General features: G+C 39.9%; 1 pseudogene; it reads left to right on the plus strand.

Moving 5' to 3' along the window:
• LOC139040590 (fatty acid desaturase 2-like protein FADS2B) overlaps window positions 1-18,479 on the plus strand; it is a 58,708-nt pseudogene extending 40,229 nt beyond the window's left edge.
• The last annotated feature ends 8,305 nt before the right edge of the window (window positions 18,480-26,784 follow it).

The raw sequence follows: 26,784 nt of genomic DNA on the forward strand, positions 1-26,784 counted from the left end.
AAAATATGCTTGTCTAAAACATCCAAGAGATAAGCCCCAATCAGGGAAAGTCCAAAACATTTCCTGTAGATCAGTGGTTCTTGACTAGGAGCAATGTAGCCCACAATGGGACATGTGACAATATCTGGAGACATTTTTGGTTATCACAACAGAGACAGAGGGATGCTACTGGCATCTAGGGGATAGAAGGTCAAGGATGCTGTTAAACATCCTACAAAACATAGGATAGCACCTAACAATAAAGAATTGTCTGGCCCAAAATGCCCACAGTGGTAAGGCTGGGAAACTCTGTTGCAGACAATCCAATTTGCCGAGATGTTGACTGCCACTGTTCAACTGTAACATGCCTGAACAGAGTGGCCTGTAGGCTCAATTTTTGTGATATGGGGGCAACTGGCCCTGCTGCTCCTGCTGGAATTCTGCAGCCTCTGCCTATAGTAGTCACCTGCTCCTTTTCTTGCATGACCAAAATGAGGGGTGAGGACATTGGTGCCCCATTTTGAAAAGCAGTTGACTCCTAGCCTAACTAGATGTGTGTTCACATAAGAAAAAAGCAGCTGGAGTTTCTTTTCTGAACTCACGTCCCATGTCTATAGTTCTGCAATATGCCCTTAGCTTATGAAGAATGAATGAATGGTGTGGATTCACTGCAGAATGCCCACCTCACAAACCATAGGGCTCTCAGCAGCTGTTTCACTGTGTCCTTTCCTTTCAAATGTCAACTTAGCAACTTGGGTACAAATGAGTCACACTCAAACTGTCAAAGAGAAACAGAGCTGAGTGTTTTCAAAGGTGGCAAGACAGATTTTATTCAAGCAACTGCCGCAGGAAATAGAGACTTCATTATAAGCTGAGATCAACTCTGGCGAATCAAAATGTGGGAGACTTTAAACGCTGGGGCATGCTAAAGGAAACTACTGAAAGATATTGAGGGGAAGCAACGCTGGTCACTGTGATTAGGGAATCTGTGTTAGGCTCCTACCCTCCCACAGAGACATGGATGCAGGGCGCTATCTTTCCTGATGATTATATTTCAAAAGGATGACTCCTATGTCCTTGAGAAAGATATTTCTGGATTGTAGAAGATACATCTCAAAGGGACATAGGAAAGATTTATAATTTTAAATTTTCTAACAGAAATGGTCCAAGAAAAGGGAAGTCAGAGGCCCATAGTCAGGTTTTGGCTTGAACAAACAGTACCTTTTGTTGACAGTGTTGAACTTTCTTAGGCATGATCTTTAAGGGGGCTGCGGTCATCCTAGAAATTTGGCCTTGAGCTATTAGAAACTATGCTAGTGTTTGTTCAAGTCTCTTAGTGTGGAGGGTAGATGAAATCATTTATGTTGAGAATTTGCAGAGTTTGAGAGTTTGTAGACCAATGCTGAGGCCTAGTCAAGAAGAGGATTCAGAGAACTTGACTAAAGTTTGGTGAAGGAGAGAGTCAGTCAAAACCCAAAGGGTTTCCATAAGATGCCCTTGTGCTCCGGACAGCCTCATTGGTCTTAGGGGAGAAGCAGGTACATAACCGTCTACCCAGGAAATGAGTAAACCTTCTTTATCTCTGCCACCTTGGTATATTGTGACAGGGCTGAATCCTAGAGATTGTGAAGGACTGAAGGATTCCACAGACCATGAGAAAACTTGAAAGCTGGCAGAAGAAGCTCTTCCAGGATGCTTCCATCAAGAATGACTCAAATCTTCAAAGCTTGTCTAGTCTCCTTGAGGGAGTATGAACCAAATTCCTGGTTCATCCTCGGAGACTCAAAAAACCCCAGTGGAGTCTAGGAGGTGGTTGTGGATCTCCACCTTGCATTCTTTCTCAGGGGCAACATTCTAGGGGTGGTATGGGGAAAAGGTAGACTCCTGCTCATTTGAGGTCACAATCTGCTCATTTATTCACCATCTTTTCTTCTGGACTTCTTCAGTTGTTCTTCCCTTCTTCATGCCTGGATACATCAGCATGCAAACCGTGCGACATATATACAGCCGAAAGCGTTGGGAGGTGAGTAACGACTCATTCTCTAAAGCTAGATCAGGTAGAAAATGAAATATGAAAATGCTTGGTCCCTGCCAGATGTAGCTTCCTTGAGTAACAGGACATATTATTTAGCCAGTATGTGAAGGGACCCTAGCCCGATGAAGGGGAATTGCAATTGTGTTCATGGCATCTAACTTTCAAGCGCTTCTTTCTGCAGGAATTGCCCTGGGTCAGCAGTTTTTACATCCACTACTTCATCATATTTGGCCCTTCCTATGGAATCTTTGGAAGCCTGTTGCTCATCTATTTTGTGAAGTAAGAAAGCAAGAATCTCCTCTTATTCCCATAACCTGGATGGTCCTTTACCTTCTTCGTCTAATGAATTTGTGATTAGCACAAGATTATGACACTATGCCCCATTCTCTATAACAGTGGCATTTCCAAGAAAATGTGAAAAACATTGGTGGAAATAGTTTAATACGAAGAGCTCCTTGGAAAAAATGTTACCCAATCTTTTTTTTTCCCACTTTCTTCATTCACAATAGCTGTGTTCCATCTAATCCCAATAGATATCATAACCCTTCCCAAAGATAACGGAATGAGAGGAATATTTTAAAGTTACTTTATGACTAGAGAATTTCCCTAAACTAAAATCAGAGAGATTAAATCCCTTTCCCAAGTTTATAGAGCCAGTAAGGGCCACTGGCAGTGCCAAACCAGACATTGGAACCAGCTCTAACTGATGACAAAGCTTAGGCTGTCAATCACTTTGTATGTGCAGTTAAGTTCCCTAGATAGCTTTTGATCCTGCATCAATGTTTACAGCAAATTATTGGGGCACTGTTCCCATACATTAGACAGTATGACAGGTTATGTGACCAAATTCTTAAAGTGTCATCTCCTGATATAAAGGCCTCCTGAGAGGAAAACACATGACCACCATTTTGGGGGAACTTTTGGGTCTCTTCCATTTCCTCCATTGCTCAGCCATCTCTTCCAGCCTGGTGATTGGAACCATAACACCCCAAGGAGTCATTTCTTCCCCTTTTTATTCTCTTAAAGGTTTCTTGAAAGTCCCTGGATAATATGTGTTACCAATTTGAGCCACATACCAATGAAAATGACCAGAGAAGAGAATCAGGACTGGCTCAGTACTCAGGTAATAAGGGAAATCCTGGAAGAAGATACTTCAAACAACACTGATTTAGAATGTGGTTACCTCAAATAATAATAATTCAGGAGCTGACCTGGTGACATGGTGGTTGAGTTTGCACGCTCTGCTTTGGGGGCCCAGGTTTTTCGGGTTCAGATCTCGAGGGTAGAGCTACACAGTGCTCATAAGGCCATGCTGTTACAGCATTCCACATACAATATAGAGGAATATTGGCATAGATGTTAGCTCAGGGTGATTCTTACTCAAACCAAAAGAGCAAGATTGGCAACAGATGTTAACTCAGGGCCAATCTTCATCATCCCTACACCCCCAAAAAATAATAATATGTATTGAATACTTTCCAGGGGCCAGGCAGTGTCTACTGCTTTGCATCTAACTACATGAGGTATGTGCTATGATTACTCCCATTTTATAGATGAGAAAATTGAGGCATGAAGAAGTTGAGTAACTTGCATAAAGTCACACAGCTAATAAGTGGTAGAAGCAGGTCTTAAACCTTAGCAGTTGTATTTCAGAGCTCTTGCACTGAAGCAAAGGTCAATAAATTTCAGTCCAAGGGCCAAATCCAGCTCACTATCTGTTTTCAGAAGTACAGTTTTATTGGAACACAGCCATGCTCATTCACTTATATATTATCTATGACTGCTTTCATGCTATGACAGCAGAATTGAGTAGCTGTGACAAAGGGTTAAAATATTTACTGTCTGGCATTTTGTAGAAAAAGTTTACTGACCCCTGCTTTAAACTGCCACATGACACAGCCTTCCAAGTGAATCTGAGACTCCTAGAATTACAGAATGAATGTCTCACCTAGAAGGACCCTAGAATTCACCTCATTTCATTGCATAGATAGAGAAGCCTAGAGAGGAGATATGACGTGGTCTTCAAGCATGCCATTAATGATTAACAGAGAAGTGACTAATGCACAACACCCCTGCCTCCTAAGCCTTCCACTGGCTGTGCTGTGATTGACTCCAGAATCCAGTCATTATCCTACTTCCTTCTCCAAACTCTTTCCCAAACTGAGTGGACATTTCAGGGAGCATAGAGTAGTGATTCTCAAACCTTTTGGTCATAGAACTACTTTACATTCTTAAAAGTTACTGAGAACCTCAAACAAGTTTTGTTTGCATAGGTTATATAATAACCTATATAAGTACATATATAATATATCCGCTAACATTTACTGTATTTGAAAATAAAACTGAGAAATTTTAAAATATTAATTAATTTTAAAATAGCGAGAATAAAACCATTGCACATAAACATCAGAGTCATGATGCTATCCCATGTTGAGTGACCTCTGGAAAAATCCACTGTATGTGGATGAGAGAATGAGAATGAAAAAGGCGAATAATGTTTTTGAAGAATTACAAGAATAGTTTTGAAACTTCAGATCCCCTGAAAGAATCCTAGGGAACCCCAAGTTTTTCTGAAGTACACTTGGAGAAACATTGACATAGAGCAACCACAAAAATCGCATTCAAGATGACAGCAATCCCAACTGCTAATAAAGCTTAGAAAGGCATTGAATAAAATGACATTCATGAAGGTTCTTAATCTTGGCTGTCTGGAAAAGCCTATGAACTCCTTCTCAGAATAATCTTTTTAGAATACATTAGATTACAAAGGAAGCCACTTGTATTGGAATGCACTTCTTTGCACAGAACTATTGAATGCCTTCCTCTCAATTTAGAAGTCATTCAAGTCCACCTGATGGAAATGGCATTCTAACTCCTACAATCTCTACCAAAATCTTACAACTCCACTTCCGTCTTCCAAAGTCTTCATTCATGACACCTTAGTCTTCTGTATCCAAGGGCAGATAGTGATTTAGCCCCCTTAAATCCTACGTACGTTTTCATATCTATTGCCTTGCATATACTTCTTAGCAAATGTCTTATTGCCTTTTTAAATTGTAAACTCCTTGAGACCTAGGACTGTGTATCCTTTTTATCTGGCGTAGTTTCTTACACAAAATAGGTACTCAGTCAGCACTTGTTGAATGATTGACTGAATAAAAGAATAAGTAAACATTTTCTCTGTTTGACCCTTGGGCTCATTTACATCTAATGTAAGCTTTTTCTTTGCAGGTCTTGGCCACCTGTAATGTTGAACAGTCCTTTTTCAATGACTGGTTCACTGGGCACCTGAACTTCCAAATTGAGCACCAGTGAGTAATAGGAAAAGTGATAGTAGTGATCACAGGGCCCAGGGCTGTCACTTATCACGGCATCCCCATAGAATCCAGAGCAGAGCCCTAGGCTCCAGATCTCAGTAGGAAAAAATGAACCAGAATTCTCTAAAGGCTGCTCTCTCTGTCTTAAGATCAATGGTAAGCAAGGGAAGAAAGAAAAGGAGGTAGAACAGTTTTGAGTAAATGCAGTGAAATCCTGGAAAAATACCAGCACCTCAGTTTCCAGATTCCTATGGACTTAGGAATTGGTGATTGTTTTAATTGCATTTGGTTTGTTGACAAAACCCAAGAAAGATTATACCACTTGAGTAAAAAGTTTTGTTGAAAGTTAATTACAATTTAGTTTCTTTATCTATCTATACCTATATCTTTAGAGCTAAGGTTACAAAATAATCAATGAGAGAATCCAATCCCTCCTGCAAGTTGCAAATGATACCTGGAAATACTTTACCAATGGGTCAGTTGTGTAGACATGCCCTAAAGAAAGAGAAAATGATGATACTTTGAGAGTCAATCTGTCTAGAATATTCAGGAGGGGCACTTTCCAGATCCACTCTGTCTAAGACATACTGCAATAGTCAGAGAGGGAATGAGATATTATATCTATTCATGATATTTTCTCATTCTTTCTCTCATGTTAGTGTTATAAAATTTCAGCAAAAAAAATGAAAGGATGATTATTCAGATTTTACCAAGGAGGAGGTTAAAACCCTAGAAGGTCATCTGGTGACTAGTGAAAATCTTAGGTAAAAACCCACCTCTCCTCACTTCTTATTCATATCTTAGGACTTTTCCGCACATATCATGACTAGAGCTCATTGAATACTCAACTATTCATGATACAACAGTTAGATGGATAGAGAGAAACAGAGACAGAGATGGAGGGTGGTTATATCCACATCTATAGGTCATTCAAAATGGTGGAAAACTGCATGCTTTCATTTGACCTGGCCAAAAATAAACACTTTTAAGGGAGCTAATATTTATTCTCTTAGCTCTTCCTAAACATTTGCCACCCACAGGGCTCATAGAGGGTTAAGAGCTAAAATGACAGCGCTTTTCCAGGAATTTTTGAATTTCCCAGAACAGAAGTATTGCTCAAGGTCAAGATTGGGTCTGCATTGCTGATATAATTTTGTTAAGTAATAGGGAAAAGGCATCTTTCCTTCGAGTTTCTCGTTAGGTCTAAGTTTTATATCTCCTGTCTCTGTTTCGCTAGTCTGTTCCCTACAATGCCACGCCATAATTATCACAAGGTGGCACCTCTGGTGAAGTCACTGTGTGCCAGGCATGGATTGCAGTATGTGAAAAAACCCTTGTTGAAGGCGGTTGGAGATATTTTCAGGTAATAGAGTCTCTTTCAACTCACAGCCCTCATTTCCCTTCACAGCTGGTCCCCAAACTATTCCCTGGCTTAAGATTCATTCACCCAACAACCATTCATCACGAACACCTGTGTATGCCCCCTATGGACATGAGACTCTCCAGGGCACAATATCAATAACAACAATGATAATAATAATTCTTACTGTTACCTAATGCCTTCTAGGTGCTACCTTGCTGCCATACTAAATTTCAAGCTTCTTAAAAATCAGGGCTGTGTATTACTGGTCTTTGTATCCACCTGCAGAACCTCTACCTGCTTTAGATTTAAGTGGTGGAAGAGACGGCGAAGTCATCTGGTCCAGGGTGGCAAACTCAGATGCCTGCAGGGTTTGGTGGGACATAAGTCTGTGAATCAGGCATGGATGATTGACCACCTGTATACTGACCCCTGGGATGACTAAGCAAGAGTGATGAGACCTGGGGAAACTGAAAATCCATACTCATCATAAAGCATTCACAGTTCCTAAGAGAAAAGTGTACTGCTCAAATTAACAGCCAGTGCTCTAGGTTTAATAACTTTCTCTTTCTTTTAGGATTGCAAAATATCAGAACAAAACAATATCTTGAATGGGGCCAACAGGGCCAGGCCCAGTCTGATCTGAGCCCCAACTAGTGCTCCAGTTTCATACTCTCTACCACTCCCCTCCTCCTTCTCTGCCCTCCAGATATCTGGCCTCCCTTCAGTTGCTACATAATTCTTTGCTCTGTGCTATTTTATTTCTTTTCCCACCTTTTCTTCTGCTTATAAGTCTCTTCCAACCTACCACCTCCTTTCATATCATCTTCTCAATTTGGATTCATTCTTCACAGTTCATGTCAAATGCCTTTTCCTCATCTCAGTCATCCCTGACCCCCAACACTAATTCCATCCCATGCTCTTGTAGCACCTTGATCTCTTCATTCATGACTTTTATCACAATCGTGATTAAATAACATATTGGTTGGGCCGGCCCGTGACCAAGTTGTTAAGTTTGTGCGTTCCACTTCTTCAGCCCGGGGTTTCACTGGTTCTGATCCTGGGCGCAGACATGGCACCGCTCATCAGTCCATGCTGAGGCAGCATCCCACATAGCAGAGCCAGAAGCACCTACAACTAGAATATACAACTATGTTCTGGGGGGGGCTTTGGGGAGAAGAAAGAAAAAAAAAGATTGGCAGCAGATGTTAGCTTAGGTGCCAATCTTTAAAAAAAAATAAAGAAAAAAAAGAAATAACATATTGGTTAATAAATTATTTAAAATGAGTCTCCCAATCTAGATCAGGACCTCCATGTTAACAGGACTTACATCTGTCCTGTTCATTGCTGTAGCTCCAGAACCTAGAAAAATATCTTTCACGTTATAAAATAGGATGCATAGGTGGATATCAGATGGAGTGGTTTATAAGTATCAGCTTTATCTTATAGTGACTCAGAGAAACCTTTTTATTTTAAGTGATAGAGAAAAGGGTAGGTGATGATTTGGGGTACAGAAGAGAATAAAATGAAAGAAAAGCTCAATCTCCTCCATAAAGGAAAGGTGAACACATCTGCTAAAAAACAGTTCAGTGTATTTGTCTCCTACCACTGGGCAACAGAGAAAGATGTTATTCAGATATAGTTGAAAATGACAGCATTGCCTTGAACCAGATAAAGGAACAAATGATCTGTGGAGTAACTTCTTTTACCTTAGGGTCTCACCTCCTGATGATTTTTTTTACCCCTCCCACAGGACTTTGAAGAAATCTGGAGCCCTCTGGAAGGATGCTTACTACGAAACACAGAAACATGATGCAGAATCTCAGACTGAATATGCATGTAATTGCTTCTCTGAAGGGGGTTGGTGAATGTGCAAGAGATCTTTGCTGCTTAACTGTGAGCACTATTGGCATACCTGAGTGTGCCAGGAGTGTGAGTTCCAAGGACACATGATAACCCCCTTCCCTGAAGATTTTCCCTACCAATAAGAAGCAGAGGAAACACAAGGTGGCTTTGGCCAGGGTGACAAAAGGGAAATGGGAGCCAACGTTTTCATTTTTTCAATAGGATCTTGAACTTAGTTCTACCAGTATACCTTAGTCAGATTATCTTGGTCACTGGGCATAAATTCAGGGAGCAGGTAAAGCTTTACTGATGAAGAGGGAATAGGCAGAAATGGGCCAAAGCAGAGACTTCTAATGGGGTATTTTTGAAAGCAGTGCAATCATTTTTAGAAGAGAATCATGTATTTAAGAAGTTCCTAATGAAGTACAAATTTTTGCTTATTCTTCTTTCAAATGTGTCAACTTCATTTTCTTTAAAATTGAGTATAACTGACATTAAACTCTCTTTAAATGTTTCAATATTCACTTTAGATTTTCATTATTGTACATGCCGATGTGTAATTAATGTGTATGGATATACACTTTCTGTCCAAGTTATAAAAATCTCTTAAAGGAGCTTTCTACATGCAGGACCAATAGCAACTGATCAACCAGGTTAAGGTTCAACATTTAAAGGTGACTGTTGTTCTGCTAAAGAATAGAGTGTCCCTGAGTGTAAGATTTGTTTGCCTAATCTCTACCCACCAGAGCAGAAATATTGAACCTCATTATTGGGTGACCTTAATGAAAGAAAGAGATTTGTTTTCTATAATGTAGACCCAAGGCTGTGTCAAGGCATTTTTCAAGCTTGGCATCGAATTAAGCTTGGCTTAGGATGAGAAAGCTTCAATGCTAGAAGAATGAGTGGACATTCTCAGTACTATACAGATATATAGTGTCTGTGCTTTTGCTCATCTATTCATGAGGGCATATTAAAGCGGACCTTAGCTGCAGGGAGGGAAAGCACAACAGCACAAACCTCCATACCTAGCTGCAAGCAAGTCAGCATTATGGGTTTCTCTGTTGTCTAATATTCTACCAGGGGAGCATTTCATTCCATTACTCTCAACCCTGCAAAATACTCTTCTTTGTTTGTTTAATAATTAAGTCCCTGGATTCATGAACAAAGACCTTGTGGCAGAAAGGAGTGCAATGACTTGAAAAAAGCCATTGGGGATGAGGCAGAGGAGACAAAAGCCAGAGTGCTACAAGGTGGAGCAATGAAGGAAAATGCATTAAATTGCTCAGCAGTCCTGGGGAGCATGTCAAAGCTAAGAAAACAACAACTGGCTGTCTTGGAGAATTGGACATTGAAATGGTAATAATATCAAATAAAAAATATCAAATAGAGAAACTGGGCAAAGCATGAAAAGGAAAAAAGGGTTTGTTGACTTCAGCATTCTCATAATGCAGCCATGCACCACATAATGATATTTCAGTCAATAATGGACTGCATATGCTGCAGTGGTACCATAAAACTGTGATGGAGCTGAAAAATTGTTATCATCTAGTGATATCATAGCTGTCATAACATGTAGCACAACATGTTACTCACATGTTTGTGATGATGCTGGTACAAACAAATCTACTGCTCTGCCAGTCAAATAAAAGTATAGCCTGTACAATTACATTCAGTACATAATACTTGATAATGACAATAAATGACACATTACTGGTCTATGTATTTACTATGCCATATTTTTATCCTTATCTTAGAGTGTACTCTTCCTACTTAAAAAAAAAAGTTTACTGCAAAATAGCATCCCGTGTTAAGCCAGCAGCAGCTTCATACATATCTTGTTGCCTAGGTGCAACAGGCTATGCCATATAGCATAGGTATGTAGTAGGCTATACCATCTGGGTTTCTGTAAGTATACTCTATGAGGTTTGCACAGTCATGCAATCACCTAATGCATTTCTCAGAAGGTTTCCCTGTTGTTAAGTGATGCAGGACTGTATAGCCCTGGGTGGATCTGGCAAGAGCCCACATTCCTTATGCTGGTGGATCTATACATGATTTCTCCCACATAAAATCAAGGTTGCCAGTGGGAGTAGGGTACAGTGCTTGGTTTTCTTTGTCTCATTTGGTCCAACTTCCAGAGATGGTCAAGCATCGTTTGTTGTCCTAGTGACAAGAGATATCAACCAGACCGCTCCCTGGACAAACTTACCACCTCCAAGGTGTTCCTTCCTCAGTGCCAAAGCTGGCCAGCTTTGTAGCTACCTGAATGGAGTAGTTTATGTGTAACTGAACGAACTTGGGGTATTTAGACAGATTACGTAGGCAAAATGTGAAATCAGTTCAGAAATGTGCTTGATGAGAATAAAAATGTGTGATGGAGTAAATTTTAACTTGCTTTGTGCTACTCGATAAAATAATTGTTTTCCAGTTTCCAACTGATTTCTTTCTCACCTATGGTGACAGATATTTGCAGTTAGTGAGGCAAATGACTGCATTTCTATTGCTTGTTCAATAATCCTCCCAGAGGAGGAGAACCAACGCCTGTTACTTTCACAACTTCCCAGACCACTAAGCACTGAGTTAGAATTAGCTAATCCTTCCTGTAGGTCATTTCATTTCTGCCCTCTGTACTATAAGGCTCTGCTCTATGGTTGTATGCATGAAGGTAGCTTAATCAGCCAAGTTTCTGCCTCTTTAAGCTAAATGACTCCTGAGAGTTATGTTACGGCCCTACCTAAAACTCTTCAATGGATTCCCATGGCTCTGGATGGACCAACCCTGAAGATTGCTGATTGACTTTGCCTGCATTAGCCCTTCCCTATGCACCCTGCTCCACCTTGTACTATTCTGGCCCTTGCTTCCTCTACTTCAGCCCCAAAGGCTTCTTTCAAATCATCACACTCCCTTCTGCCACAAGGTCTTTGCCCCTGAACCCAGTGTCCGAACTGCTCTGTCAGCCTTCCTGCCCTTTCCTTCTCACCTGGTTAGCTGCCACTCACCTGCAGATCTCAGTACTATTATCACACGACCAGGGAAGCTTCTGAACTAAATGAAGGTCTCCTGTAATATAAAATTATTACAGGTATAATCTTACATTTATTTGTGTGATTCCTTAATTAACCTCTTTGTCTTCCACTCTAGCCTGCAATACTTGTGATGGCAAGGACAGGCTGACATATTAGAGACACTCAATAAACACAGGTAGAGGGAAGGAAAGAAGGAAGAGAGGCAGGAAAGAAGGGAAAGAGGAAGGTAGGGAGGGAGAAAAGAAGAGAGGGAGGGAGTAAGAAAAGAATAGATGTATATGAATATAATTCATTCTAATTACCAATTACAAAAATTTACAAAGGTGAATTTTATCAAATATATGAAAAGCACTTTTATATCCTAACTCTAAATTATTAAAATTCTTACCAATACTTAAGAGCATCCATTAAGAAATATGTACTGAGCTACATACTTCATTGGCATGGTTCCATTTAATCCTTATAACAGCCCCGTGGGGCAAGCCTTGTAATTAACCTCATTTTACAGATGAAAACCTTGTGGCTTAGAGAGACCAAGCGACTTCCTGATGTCACAGATAGGAAATGACAGAACAGAGTTTCAGACCCAGGAACAACTAACTCCATAGTCAATGAACATTAATTACCATGCCAGGAAATTCAAAATAAAGAGGAATTAAGAGGCATTAAAAGACAAGGGCAATCACTTCATGGCCTTTTGGCTAAGATAAAATGCAGAAGACATGAGCAGTTGGCATTTCTGCAATATCTGTAATAGCTTCCCAGAAGCTGATGGAATAAGCATTAAGGTGGTTATCTTTCCATCTCAGTGAGAACAGATGCCTGGGGAGGGGAGGAGCACATGACAGGCACAGCAGCAACTTAGAAAGAGTCACCCCATGACTACCCTCTACTCAACAATCCTGAAAGAGTACGCAGCTCAGAGAAATTTCACTTGGGAGGAGTCAAGGTGAGATTTAACCTCTCAGATAGGACAGACACTGCATTAAACATGGAAGAACATTATAAGAAATAGATTTGAGATTTTTGTGATTGCTGAGCATGAATTCAAACCAAGGGAAATTCACCTTCCTTGTGGCTATTTTCAGGAGGTCTTTCCTGGATCCTGTATCCTCTAAAGCTTCATTCCTCTTGGCAAAATTAGGCTGTGAGAAAGTGTGTGCATATTCATTTCACCATTAACTAAGGGTGCCTAGATTAGAAGTCAGGAACCTAGGTTCCAATATCTGCTCCTTCACTTAATACTCCATACTGATATTGGCCAGGCCATTTATACACTTCTTATCTCAATCTGTTAAACTGACATAGGGCATGATATTACCCAACCTCTGTGCATCACAGCACGGTTGGGACAATCAAATGAAGTAAGGCAAATGGAACAGTTTTGTAAGCCAAGAATGCTCATTCTGATGCTGGTTACTGTTGTTATTATAATGATTCCCCCCATCCTAGACAGACCAAAAGCAAAGGAATCCATAGAGTCACACAGACCTGAAGGATGGAAAGACACTGAATCTTTTCAACCATGACAGGAGCGCTTTTCCATAGATGAGAGGCTTATGAGTCACAAGGGAAGAAACAATTTCTTCTGTTACAAGTAACACCCAGAGTCACCCTCCTTGTCTGACTATATTAAATCCCCTGGGACCAGCATGCACATCTCAGGCCTGCCGGACAGTAGAGAGCCAGGGGTTCTAATTATCCAAACTTCTGGTTAACCATGTGAGCTCATAATTCTTATTGTTGGAAATCATACGAAATACAACTATACCATTTGTTGCTTAACTGGTATATTATAAAGGACTTTCTTGAGTATTTCCCTGCTAATCACCAACCACAAAGATGCAGAAAGCATAGGAGGCTGAGGGCAGGACTATACTCAGAATGTACATGTTCACTCTCAACTTCATTTATGAAACTGCAAACACAGCAACGTTGAAAGAATTTTACAGTGAACATCTGCATAGCCATCACCTAAATTTCAACTTGAACATTTTAGTAAAATTGTTTTACTTCATATTTATCCATCTACCTATGTCTCTATCCATTAATCCCTCTTATTTTGTTATGCACTTCAAAGTAAATTTCCAGAGGCTTACTTTTAAAAGTAAACCTCAGATTATGCAGACAACAAAGTATGTTTCTCCTCTTCAATGAAGAAGTGGTGAAAATTGTGTATCAGTTTCATATTTAAGAGAATTTTGCTATGTTAAGGGAATATGTTAGGGGAACATAAAGTAGTTAACTTTCTGAAAAAATCAATTATTAACTCAAAACAGAATAAACCTTCTCATACATACACTTCTCTCCCATTATTTTTCATGTGTTCATATATATATATATATATATATACCTTCAGTCTCTTTCTTTTGGCAACATTAATTAAGCACCTACCATGTGTTAGACACTGAGGCTAGGTGATGTGAAGAAGAGAGGCAGGAGCCCAGCCTTTTGGAGCTTACAGTGTACTGGAGAAGAGAGTCAATAAACAAGTAAATGGAATAAAACTCAGGATGATTACCTATAAAGAAAATAGAGTGTTATGAGAGAGAATGATAAGGAGATCAGGGAAAGATGAATGTGAGAAGAGTGTGAAGGCTCCTGCCATGAGATCCTGGTGAGTATGATCATGAGAAGCAAGTGCAAAGGCCCTGAGGCAAGAATAAGCTGTTCAAAGAATAGAGCAGGAAGCTGTAGGGCTGTGGAACAGTGTGCTAGGTGTTGTCCTCACTGTCTCTTCAACTTCATTTCTTCATGAGCATGTTTCACTGTGGCTTTACAGCAGCATTCAAAAATAATTTTCTGTTACTTGTATGAACGTAGTTTTCTCTTAGAATTCTTCCCTGATTTAACTGACCAGGTTAATTCTCCCGTTATAAGCTGTTGTGCTCTGTGCACCTCACTGGTAAAACTTATTTCTGCCTCTACACCCACTAGACTGAATTCCATGAGGACAGTAGGTGGTTGCTCACCATTTTATCACCAGCCTTAGTCCATTGTAGCACGTTAACTTGGTGTTCAATAAATATTTTTATGATTACTTAAATAAATAATTAATTAGAGCAATGCTAGATAAGCCTGGAAACTTAAATTGGGGTTCATATTGAAGAAAATCTAAAATGCCAGGCTGGAAAGTATATGCTTGATTAAGTACATTACATGGGTCCATAGAGAATCTTTGAGCTGGAGAGCAGTGGAATTGGAATTGGGCTCTGGAAAGACCCTTCTGGAAGCCACACAAAGGGAAGATTGGAAGAATAAGTGGCATGGAGGTGAGGAGACCAGAGAGGTGACCATTGCAACAACCTGGGTGAGAGATCAAAGAAACCTGAGTTTGGCTGGTGCTACAAATATGAAACACAAAGGAATAAATAGAGACATATTGTAGAGTCTGGGTCCATGAAACGATATGTAATAAAACATTTGGGAAACCTAAGTACAAACCAAAGTTTGGATTGTAGATGGTGACATTAACTAGGGGAGGAAAAGTAGAAGATGAAGGAAAAGTGAAGGGTTTCTTTTAAATGTCTTGAGTTTATGATATTGAAAGAGAACCTAAGTGGAGATGTCTAGCAAGTAATTGGAGGAAATTCCCTTCTGGATCTTGGAAGAGAAATAAAGATAAAAGATACCAGCTTGGACATAATCTCCAGAGAGATCATCAAGAAAAAGAGTAGAGGGAAAGAGGCTTGATTTGACTGAGAATGTTAAGGATGTTTTCCTTAAGGATTGTCCTTAAGGATATTAAGGAATTTCCTTAAGGATATTAAGGATTAGGGAAGATTCCTTAAGGATGTTAGATTTGAGGAAAAAGGGGACAGCAAAAATAAATGAGATTAGCTGAGCCCTAGCAGCAAACACAAGATAATGTATGAGGCAGAATAGGAGAGGATAAAGGTTAGAGAGAGACTAATGAACAGTCAAATACTGAAAGAAGTTAATACAGAGAAAAGTCCATTTAACTTCACTTAACTTTGTTCAGTTTGCCAAAGTTGAGTAGGGTTCATCTGAAGAAGGAACTAAACATCCAGATGGAACAATGTGTACTTGAACATGTTGCCATGATATTCTAAAAGGACTATTTTGCTAATGTTTGAAAGTGTGTTATCATTTTCACAAAAAGTAGAGATAAAGATTTTGTATTTGCATACCATCAAAAATTTTTCTGTAATGTCACAAATATAAAATTAGAATGTTTATATGAAATATAAGAGTAAATAGAATAGGATGCTTATCCACCAAGATGACCCACCTGGGAACTATGGCTTCCCCAAGCCTCATCCAGCTAAAGGGAAAGATGGGGGGATGAATATCTTAGCATATCAGAATGTCCCAGCATACAGGTTGGAAAATTGTGATTCACATCACCTCAAGCAACATGTCTGGATTTTACTGCTATTCTGACAGGGAGAGATAATAGTCAGCCCCTTCAGCTGTATCATTTATTAAAAGATTGAGACATTACCACTGTTGTTGTTATTAATGCCATCTGGTCAATTCTGACTTCATGTACAGCAGAACTGAACCCTGCCCAGTCTTTTTGCACTATCCAGTGATCTATATCGGACTATACTCTACTGCTATTCATGGGGTTTCCATGACCAATTTTTTTGTAAGTGGGTGGTTAGGTCCTTCTTCCTAATATGTCTTAATCTGGAAGCCCCACTGAAACCTGCCCACCCTGGTTGACCCTACCAGTGGCACAGCTTTCAGTATCATGGCAGCATGCAGCCCCCACAATATGACAACTTACAGATGGGTGGTGTGGTATCCTGACTGGGAAGCGAGCCTGTTCCACTATGGTAGGAGCTCCAAATCCCTAGACCACCAGGGCTGGCTAGAGACACTACCATATCAGTTGGCAAATAGCCACTACCCTCTCTCCTAAGTCCCACAACTCTCTCTCCCTGACACCCCACCTCTTCTCCAAGGACACACTTACCATCTGCCTGGAATGGGAATGAGTGGGTGGTGGTAAATTTCCATATCTTTTAAACCCTGTTCAATGTACTGAGAAAGCAGCTTATTTACAAAAGACAAGTATCCTGTCCAAAATAAAATTTAAGCTCTAGGCCTCAGATTATTTGAGCTTGACCATTTCAACATGACCTACAAAATCTCCCAATAAAGAGCAACAACCAAAGACACAAAATGTTACTACCTAGTGATGAAAAGTATAAATAATCTTCCTTCTCATGAACAGCATTCCAAAAACTCCTGGTAATTGCTGCCCGGAATGCAACTGTTATTCTGGTGCTCTCTGTTCAATAGAGGAATCAAAAGAAAATGCCTATGTGGATGAAATTGTTAAAACCTGTAATTTGGAATCCTTTGCTCAGGCAGTTGCAAAAGGATGCACAAGAGCCATTTGAATCCTCTTCTCAACAGGGCAAACTCAAACGTTGACTCACACCAAAATAATTTTTATTCTGACATATGATTTATTGACAGAAGGAATAGGCAGAGCTGGAGAGACCAGAAAGTGAGGCTGCCCTAAGCCACAAGGGGGAGTTTATAGCCATGAGGATTCACTGACCAGAGCCCTGTTCTTGGGTTCTGTTAATAGGTACACATCTACTCCTAACTAACAATGTGCTCATGAGCCTGCCCATTCCTTTCCAGAGACTCCCTCCTTCATCCACAAATGATGAATGAAATACAAGGAATCATTTTGAGTTTTAAAAGTACAACGTATGTTAAAGGGTCAGTATCTTGCCTGGCACTGGTCAGATTTCAGGGCTACTGCAATAACTTCCTAACTCTTCGTTCTGCTTCCCCTCTTCTTTCTCATCAGCACCTTTGAACTTGATGTTCTCTCTACCTGAAATCCCCTGGATATTTGCACAAGTGCTACTTACTCTTCATTCTTGTCACCTTCTATCCAATCCAATTCATGCGCAGAATCCCTGTACACTCCCCCACCACAATTGCCTGTCATTCTCTAATCGTTAGCCACTTTTCTTTCCTTCATAATATGGAACACTATCTGAAATTATCTTATTTATTATTCATCTCATCTCATTGCAATATAAGTTTGTGGAACTTAGTAAAAGAAATGTTAACTAAATTGGGGTTGAGAAGGCCTGTAGGGTGAGCTCTCATGCCTTATAACACATCATCAATTACAGCAAACAGGAAGAGACTGGAAGCTTGCATCTTTGACAGGAAGTAAAACTACTTTACTACAGAAGGAAGATTTCTCTCCCCACCCAGCAACAGCCCAGCCAAAGAGAAATCCCACAGCTCAGTCAATGAGAAGCCGTTACCACCCTGAACTAGTTTCCCCCAGTGAACTTTCCATTAGAACAGCCTCTCCCTACTCCCTTAAAGACAATTCCCCTCCTTTGTTTTCTGGATTTGCCTGTGGATTACCATAGCATGCACATCCTAAACTACACTTCTTTTGGCTATTCTCAAATAAATTTATTTTGAGATAAAATACCAGGCAAATTTGCTTTTTAAGTTAAGTTTTAATACAGAAATCTGGAAGGGTGCTTCACAAATTAATGAATGAATTTAAGTATATCCGTGTCATTTATAAATGAGAAGAAAATTGGGAAAAAGACTTCAACTCCTTGAGAGCAGTGATTTTTGACTGATTTGTTTACTACTATTTCTCTGGCACTGAGCATGGCCCAGAGTGGGTGCTCAATAAATAATTGTTCTTGAAGGTCTGTTCTGCCTTTTTCTCCCTTCAAGCCATCAAACACATCTCAGAGTGGTTTTTCAGGGGGTACAAAGTCCAGGCCTGGCTGGAATTTCCAAGGGCGGAGCCACCAGTACCATCCAGTAGAGTCGTATTTGGAGAAGAACTTCTGATGCCCGGCTTCAGAGAATTCAACAAGCAATTATGGAGAACCTATTTTGAGGCTAACGTGTACTGCAGGTGCATGAAATATGAGCTGAAGGGGCATTAACTGACATGCCCCTTTAAAAACCATGTGTCCTTGAGGCTCCTTGTCTGGGCTACATGCCAGCACTCACAATGATAAGTCCTCAGCTTGGCCAAACCAGCTGCTTTCTCTTGGGGTAGTTAGCCCAAAGACCTTCACTGTCTGATGGAACACAGAGGCCTTCCAGGGGTGGGGTCTGGTCCTAGGAATGCAGGTCGTACAGGGACAATCCAACTTGGGAAGCACACAGCCTTTGTTCCTCTGTCTACTTAGGCAAGCTTCTCTCAGGCGGTTGTAGCAGGTGCACATTGCTTGTCCAGCCAGCTGCCGCTGGACCTTCCCTGTAAGTAACTCCCCAATAAACCCCTATGTCTCATTTTCTGTCTCTGGGTCATTTCTTGGTTCTCTCAGAAACCTATCCCACACTGCTCACCCAGATGGGCATGTGGTGGAACACGAGCACGCCATCGTTCTGCCCTAAAGGAGCGGACAATTTCATTAAGAAACCAAGGCTAACAAATTTAAAACGAAGATAAAATTAAGGTAATCCAGGGCTGTTGTTAGAAATAGCAGTGGTTAGGCGGCTGTACTGCTGGGCGCCTGTGCAGTGGCTTCCTGTATTAGGTCACAGGGCTCAGGCCCATCTCTCGAGGCCAGCCTGGTGAGGTGAGGTGCCTGAACAGAACATGGGCAGGACTTGAAATGCTCGGTAGAAAGAAGTTGCCTGTTGAGCCACAGGTGGGCCAGCCCCAGGCCTGGGAACCCTGCTGGGGAGAGGAGTCTCCCAGGCTCCTGCCCACTGATCCTGAAGAAGCTGACAGCGAAACCCCCACCAGGCACCCCTCTATAAGGAAGGGAGGAAGGATAAGCTAGAGGAAGACCATGGCAGCCAGCTGTGTGGCCACCTCAGCCTCCCTCAGGCCGTCCATCTGGGATGAGACCTTCTCATATGAGGGTGAACCATTCCACCTGGGGACCATGGGCCTGGATGAGCTCCTGCTACAGAATGTCATCCCCGCTGCCCCCCCCACAAGGCCCACAGCCTGCTGCTGCCTGTGGCCCCGCTGGAGGGAAAGACTCCAAGGCGTCCTCACCATCCTCCTCCACCATCGCCTTTCAGCTCTCTGTAACTGTGTCCAGCACAGGTTGGTGATGGCTCTTTGGCAGGGCCACCTGCCTCATCTGACGAAGTCCACTTGCCGCTGGGGACTGCTTGTGTCCCCACACCCCGGGAGCCCCTTCTCTCAGGGGAGGTCCTGATTGGCCTGCAGTGTGGACGAACCCTCTGCTCCCCACCCTCAGCACAGTCCCCCAAGGCTGGAGGCAAAAATAGCAGTCACATCAGTGGCACGGGGAGCCTTTCTTTTGGTTGGTGTGTCGCAGATGGTCAGGAGAGTAGAATGAGCCCTTCCAGCCTGAGTTTGAGGCTGCGCAGCACAGAAATCCCATTCTGTGTTTCCTCAATGCTGTCTTTACCCCCACGTTCCCTTTGCCACAGATTTTTGGGAAGTTCAGGCAATAATAATAGTAATAATACCAGCTAACACTTATTTAGTACTAACTCTGCCAGGTGTTAACACTTAATCCTCACAAAAAATTGATACTCTTATCCCTGCTTTATAAATGAGGAAACTGAGGCACAGAGAAATTACATAGCTTTCCTGAGGTCACACAGCTGGTAAGTAGTGGAAACAGCACTGGAACCCAGGGTGTCTGTCTCCATAGCCAAGTACTGCTTAGGCACTGGCACGAAGAAGGTATTCCCACCACCCAGAGAGAAAAAAACATCACCTTTTGGATTCCTTCTTTATCCTCTCATTCTTTTTCTGTTTTTACCTCTGGGAGTTAATTTGTTTGTTTGTTTTCATGCCCCTTGGACATGAGCCCCCCAGAGAAAGCATATCCTCTGTTTCAGGGGGCTCTGCAAAGCTTTTTGCAGCCTCAGTTAGAGGTATATACAGATATTCCTTGAATTATTAGGGAGTTGCATCCCAATAAATCCATTATTAAGTTGATAATATCACAGGTTGAAAATGCATTTAATACATCTAACCTACTGAACATCATAGCTTAGCCTAGCCTACCTAAAATGGGCTCAGAACACTGACATTAGCCTAGAGTTGGGCAAATCGTCTAACAGAAAGCCTAATTTATAAGAAAGTGTTGGATATTTCACTATAATTTAGTGAATACTGTATTGAAAGTGAAAAAGAGAATAGTTGTCTGGGAACAGAATAGTCGTCAGTGTATTGGTTGTTTATGCTCATGATCGAGTGGCTGACTGTGGGAGCTGCAGCTGTCCAACATCATGAGAAAGTACCACACTGCATACTGCTAGCCTGGGAAAAGATCCAATTTCAAAATATGAAGTACAATTTCTACTGAATGCGTGTAGTCACACCACTGAAAAGTCAAAAAATACAAATCAAACGATCTTACGTTGGGGACTGTCTATAGGCAGGTGGCTTCTGAGAAGGACTCCAGGAACTGGGGTACCCAGGGAACCTGTACTCAAGAAATTCTCAAGCTAAATTTTTTTTACTTTCTATCATAGAAAATTTTTTCAAATGAAAAAGTAAGAGACTATAATGTATGAAGTAAGAGGCTATAATGAACCTCCACATAACCATTACTCAGCTTCCATAATTCTTTTTTTTATTATGGTAACATTGGTTTATAACATTATATAAATTTCTGGTGTACATCATGATATTTCAATTTCTGTATAGATTACATCAGGTTCACCACCCAAAGACCAATTACAATCCATCACCACACCAATCCAATCTTAGTTTCTATGTGTTTGTTTGTTGTTGTTTTAACCTCCTATTTATGAGAGATCATACACTCTTTGACTTTCTCCCTCAGATTTATTTCGTTTAGCATAAAACCCTCATGGTCCGTCCATGTTGTCACAAATGGCCAGATTTCATCATTTTATATGGCTGAGTAGTATCCCAATGTGTATATATACCACATCTTCTTTATCTGTTTGTCCCCTCGTGGGCACCTAGGTTGCTTCCAAGTCTTGGCTATTGTGAATACTGCTGGAAATGAACATAAGGGGGCATATATGTTTAAGCATTCATGTTTTCATGTTCTTTGGATAAACCCAAAAGTGGAATAGCTGGATCATATGGTAGTTCTATTCTTGATTTCTTGAGGAAGCTCCGTACTGTTTTCCATAGTGGCTGCACTAGTTGGCACTCACACCAGCAGTGTATGAGGGTTCTCTTTTCTCCACATCCTCTCCAACACTTGTTATTTCCTGTCTTAATAATAGTCATTCTGAGGGGCATGAGGTGATATGTCATTATAGTTTTGATTTGCATTTCCTTCATAGTTAATGATCTTGAACATGTTTTCATGTGCCTGTTGGCCATCCGTGTATCTTCTTTGGAGAAATGTCTGTTCAGATCTTTTGCCCATTTTTTAATTCAGTTGTTTGTTTTATTGTGGTTGAGATGTATGAGTTCTTTATATAGTGTGGATATTGACCCCTTATCAGATATATGGTTTCCCAATATCTTCTGCCAGTTGTTAGGTCATCTTTTCATTTTGTTGGTGATTTCCTTTGCTGTGCAGAAGATTTTTAGTTTGGTGTGGTCCTATTTGTTTATTCTTTCTATTGTTTCCCTTGCCTGGCCAGATATGGCACTTGAAAATATGCTCCTAAGACCAATGTCAAACAACATACTGCCTATGCTTTCTTCTAGAAATTTCATGGTTTAGGGGCTTACATTTAGTCTTTAATTCATTTTGAGTTATTTTTTGTGTAAGATAATGGTCTACTATCATTCTTTTGCATGTGACTGTACCGTTTTCCCAACACCATTTGTTGATGAGGCTTTCCTTCTCCAATTGTGTGTTCTTGGCTCCTTTGTTGAAAATTAACTGTCCATAGTTTTGTGGGTTTGTTTCTGGGCTCTCGATTCTGTTCCATTTATCTATGTGTCTGTTTTTGTGCCAGTACCATGCTGTTTTGGTTACCATGACTTTGTAGTATATTTTGAAGTCAGGGAGTGTGATACCTCCAGCTTTGTTCTTTTTTCTCAGGATTGCTTGCTTTCTGGGGTTTTTGTTGTTCCATGTAAATTTTAGGATTCTTTGGTTCCATTTCTGTGAAAAATGTCATTGGAACTTTGATAGGGATTGCATTGAATCTGTAGATTGCTTTAGGAAGTATGGACATTTTAAATATGTTAATTCTTCCAATCCAAGAGCATGGAATATCTTTCCATTTCTTTGTGTCTTCTATTTCTTTCAACAGGGTTTTATAGTTTTCAGTGTACAAATCTTTCATCACTTTGATTAAGTTTATTCTTAGGTAACATTCTTTTTGTTGCCATTGTAAACGGGATTGTATTCTTAATTTCTCTTTCTGCTACTTGGTTGTTAGTGTTTAGAAATGCAACTGTATGTTGATTTTGTATCCTGCAACTCTACCTCATTCACTTATTATTTCTAAAAGTCTTTTAGTGGATTCTTTAGGGTTTTCTATATATAAAATCATGTCATCTGCAAATAGTGACAGTTTCACTTCTTCCTTTCCAATTTGGATTCCTTTTCTTTTTCTTTTTTTTCTTTTGCCTGATTGTTCTGGCTAAGACTTCCAAGTCTATGTACAATAAGAGTGGTGAAAGTGGGCCTCCTCGTCTGGTTCCTGTTCTTAGAGGGTAGCTTTCAGTTTTTCTCCATTGAGAATGATATTAGCTGTGGGTTTGTCATACGTGGCCTTCATCATGTTGAGGTGCTTCTGTTCTGTAGACATTTTATTGAGAGTTTTTATCATAAATGGCTGCTGTATCTTTCAAATGCTTTCTCTGCATCTATTGAGATGTTCATGTGATTTTTACTCTTCATATTGTTAAGGTGGTGTATCACGTTGATTGATTTGTAGATATTGAACCATCCCTGCAGCCCTGGAATATATCCCACTTGATCATGGTGTATGATCTTTTTAATGTATTTTCGTATTTTATTTGCTAGTATTTTGTTGAGGATTTTTGCATCGATGTTCATCACTGATATTTGTCTTTAATTTGCTTTTTTTGTGTTGTTCTTGTCTGGTTTTGATATCAGGTTAATATTGGCTTCATAGAATGAGTTAGGAAGTTTCCCCTCCTCTTCAACTTTTTGTAACAGTTTGAGAAGGATAGGTATTACGTCTTCTTTGAATGTTTGCTAGAATTCACTAGGGAAACTGTCTGGTTCTGGATGTTTCTTGGGTGGGGGGGGGTAGGTTTTTGATTACTGTTTCAATCTCCTTACTGGTGATTGATCTATTTAAATTCTCTATTTCTTCTTGAATCAGTTTTGGAAGGTTGTATGGTTCTAAGAATTTATCCATTTCTTCTGCATTATCCAATTTGTTGTCATATAGCTTTTCATAGTACTCTCTTATAATCTTTTGTGTTTCGGAGATGTCCATTGTAATTTCTCCTCTTTCATTTCTGATTTTATTTGAGCTTCCTCTATTTTTTTCTTTGTAAGTCTAGCCATAGCTTTGTCAATTTTGTTTATCTTTTCAAAGAACCAGCTCTTCGTTTCATTGATTTTTCTCTATTTTTTTGGTCTCTATTTCATTTATTTCTGCTCTGATTTTTATTATTTCCTTCTTTCTACTGATTTCGGGCTTTATTTGTTCTTCTTTTTCCAATTCCTTGAAGGGCACTGTTAGATTGTTTATTTCAGATTTTTCTTGTTCTTGAGGTAAGCCTCTATTGCTGTAAACTTCCCTCTAAGAACTGCTTTTGCTGTATCCCATACATCTTGGCATGTGGTATTTCCATTTTCATTTGTCTCCAGGTAATTTTTTATTTCTCCCTTGATTTCTTCATTGACCCAATCATTGTCTAGTAACATTTTGTTTAATCTCCACATAACTGTAGCTTTTCTGATTTTCTTCCTGTAGTTGATTTCATGCCTTTGTGGTCAGAAATGATGCTTGATATTATTTCAATCTTTTAAATTTACTGAGACTCATTTTGTGGCCTAATATGTGATCAGTCCTGGAGAGTGTTCCATGTACATTTGAAAAGAATTTGTATTCTGCAGTTTTTCGATGGAATGTTCTGTATATATCTACTAAGCCCATCTGGTCTTCTGTGTCATTTAAGGCCAATGTTTCTTTATTGTTCTTCTGTTTGGATGATCTATTCATTGGTGTAAGTGGAGTATTAAAGCCCCTACTATTATTTTGTTACTGTCTACTTCTCCTTTTATGTCTGCCAATAATTGCTTTATATATATATATATGTGCTCCTATGTTGGGTGCATAGATATTTACACGTATTGTAAGTATTATATCCTCTTGTTGGATTATTCCATTTATCATTGTGTAGTGCTCTTCTTTTTCCCTTGTCACAGTTTTTATCTTAAAGTCCACTTTGTCTAGTAATAAATATTGCTACCCTAACTTTCTTTTCACTGCCATTTGCATTGAATATCTTTTTCTATCACTTCACTTTCAGTTTGTGACTGTCTTTAAGTCTGAAGTGTGTCTCTTGTATGCAGTATATACGAGTCTTGTTTTTTGTTTCCAATCGGCCACCCTATGCCTTTTGATTGGAGCATTTAACTCATTGACATTTAAAATAGCTATTGGTAAGAATGTACGTACTCCCATTTTGATACTTTTTTTCTGAGTGTTTTAGTAGTTCTTCCCTCTTCTTTTCTTCTTCTCTTGCTCCCTTCCCTTGTGGTTTGATAGCATTCTTTAGTATTATGTTTGAGTTTCTTTCTCTTCATATTTTGTGTATTCATTACAGGTTTCTGGTTTGTGATTACCGTGAGGTCCATATATAATAACTTATGTATATAGCAATCTATATTAACTTTATGGTCTCTTTAGTTTGACCTCTTGCTTAAAGCTCTATTCTTTTACTCCCCTCCTCCCACATTTTATGTTTTGGATATCATGTCTAACCTCTTTTATTGTGCATGTGCATCTAGCGCCCTCTTACCATGGAAATAGATAATTTTAGTACTTTTGTCTTTTGACCTTCGTATTAGCTTCATAGGTGGCTGATCTGCTACCTTTACTGTATATTTTCCTTTGCCAGTGATTTTATTGCTTTTTTTGGATAATTTTCTTATTCTTATTCGTAGTCTTCTCTTTCCACTTAAATAAGTCCCTTTAGCTTTTTTTGTAAGTCTGGTTTCTGAGTGATAAAGTCCTTTAGTTTTTGCTTGTCTGGAAAAGTCTTTATCTCTCTTTCCATTCTGAGTGATAACCTTGCCAGGTAGAGTATTCTTGGCTGTACCTTTTTTCCTTTTCAGCACTTTAAATATATTGTGCCACTCCTTTCTAGCCTGTAATGTTTTTTCTGAGAATCAGCTAATAGCCTTATGGCATTTCCTTTGTATGTAACTTGTTGCCTTTCTCTTGCAGCTTTTAGGATTCTCTATCTTTAATTCTTGACATGTTAATTATAATGTGTCTCAGTGCGAGCCTCCTTGTATTTATCTTGTTTGGTGCTCTCTGTTCTTCCTGTACCTGAATGTTTCTTTCCTTTCTTAGGTTAGTAAAGTTTTCAGCTATTGTTTCTTTAAATAGGTTCTCTGCCCCTTTATCTTTCTGTTCTCCTTCAGGGACACCTATAATACAGATGTGAGTGTACTTGATGTTGTCCCAGAGGTCCTCGTTGTTTTTAATTCTTTTATCTTTTATCTGTTCAGCTTCAGTGATTTCCACTAGTCTTTCATACCCAGAGTCTATCAAGTGAGTCTCTTTTCACCACAGGGCTACGCACTTTTCTTCCTGGTGATTTTAGGTTGCTTCCTGAAATGGGTGAATTTGTGCATAGGCCTTTTAAGAGCAGACTTTTTTTCCCTTGTGATTGAAAGCTTTTCTAGGGATATTCCCCACTGTAGTTAATAGCCAGCAAATCCAGATATGACACTTGTCTTGGTTGTGCTGAATTCAAAAGCTGCTTATAGTGGTAACGCTTCCCCTCATGTCCCCCACTCCTGCAGGGAAGGTTTCATACCTTAAGATTGCTCCCAGCTGACCATGAAGCGCCACCACTCAAAGGTGACTTTTTTCTCTCCAGAGGAAAATTTCTGCCTCACCCCACCTCAGTTGTTGTGGGGGTTCTTTTTATCCAGTTTTCAGTTCTTTCTCAGAGGTAATGTTTACAAGAGGAGTTGTAAATTTGTTGTGTCCATGGGAGGAAGTGAGTTCAGAATCTTCCTACACTGCCATCTTGACACATCCCATAATTCTTAATTCATAACCAATCTTCCTTTCTGCCACCCTTTCTAGTCCCCTCACCTGATTATTTTCATACATTTCCTATATATCATATCATTTCACTCATAAATATTT

This window comes from Equus asinus, chromosome 17 (genome assembly GCF_041296235.1).
Source record: "Equus asinus isolate D_3611 breed Donkey chromosome 17, EquAss-T2T_v2, whole genome shotgun sequence".
Classification (NCBI taxonomy): domain Eukaryota; kingdom Metazoa; phylum Chordata; class Mammalia; order Perissodactyla; family Equidae; genus Equus; species Equus asinus.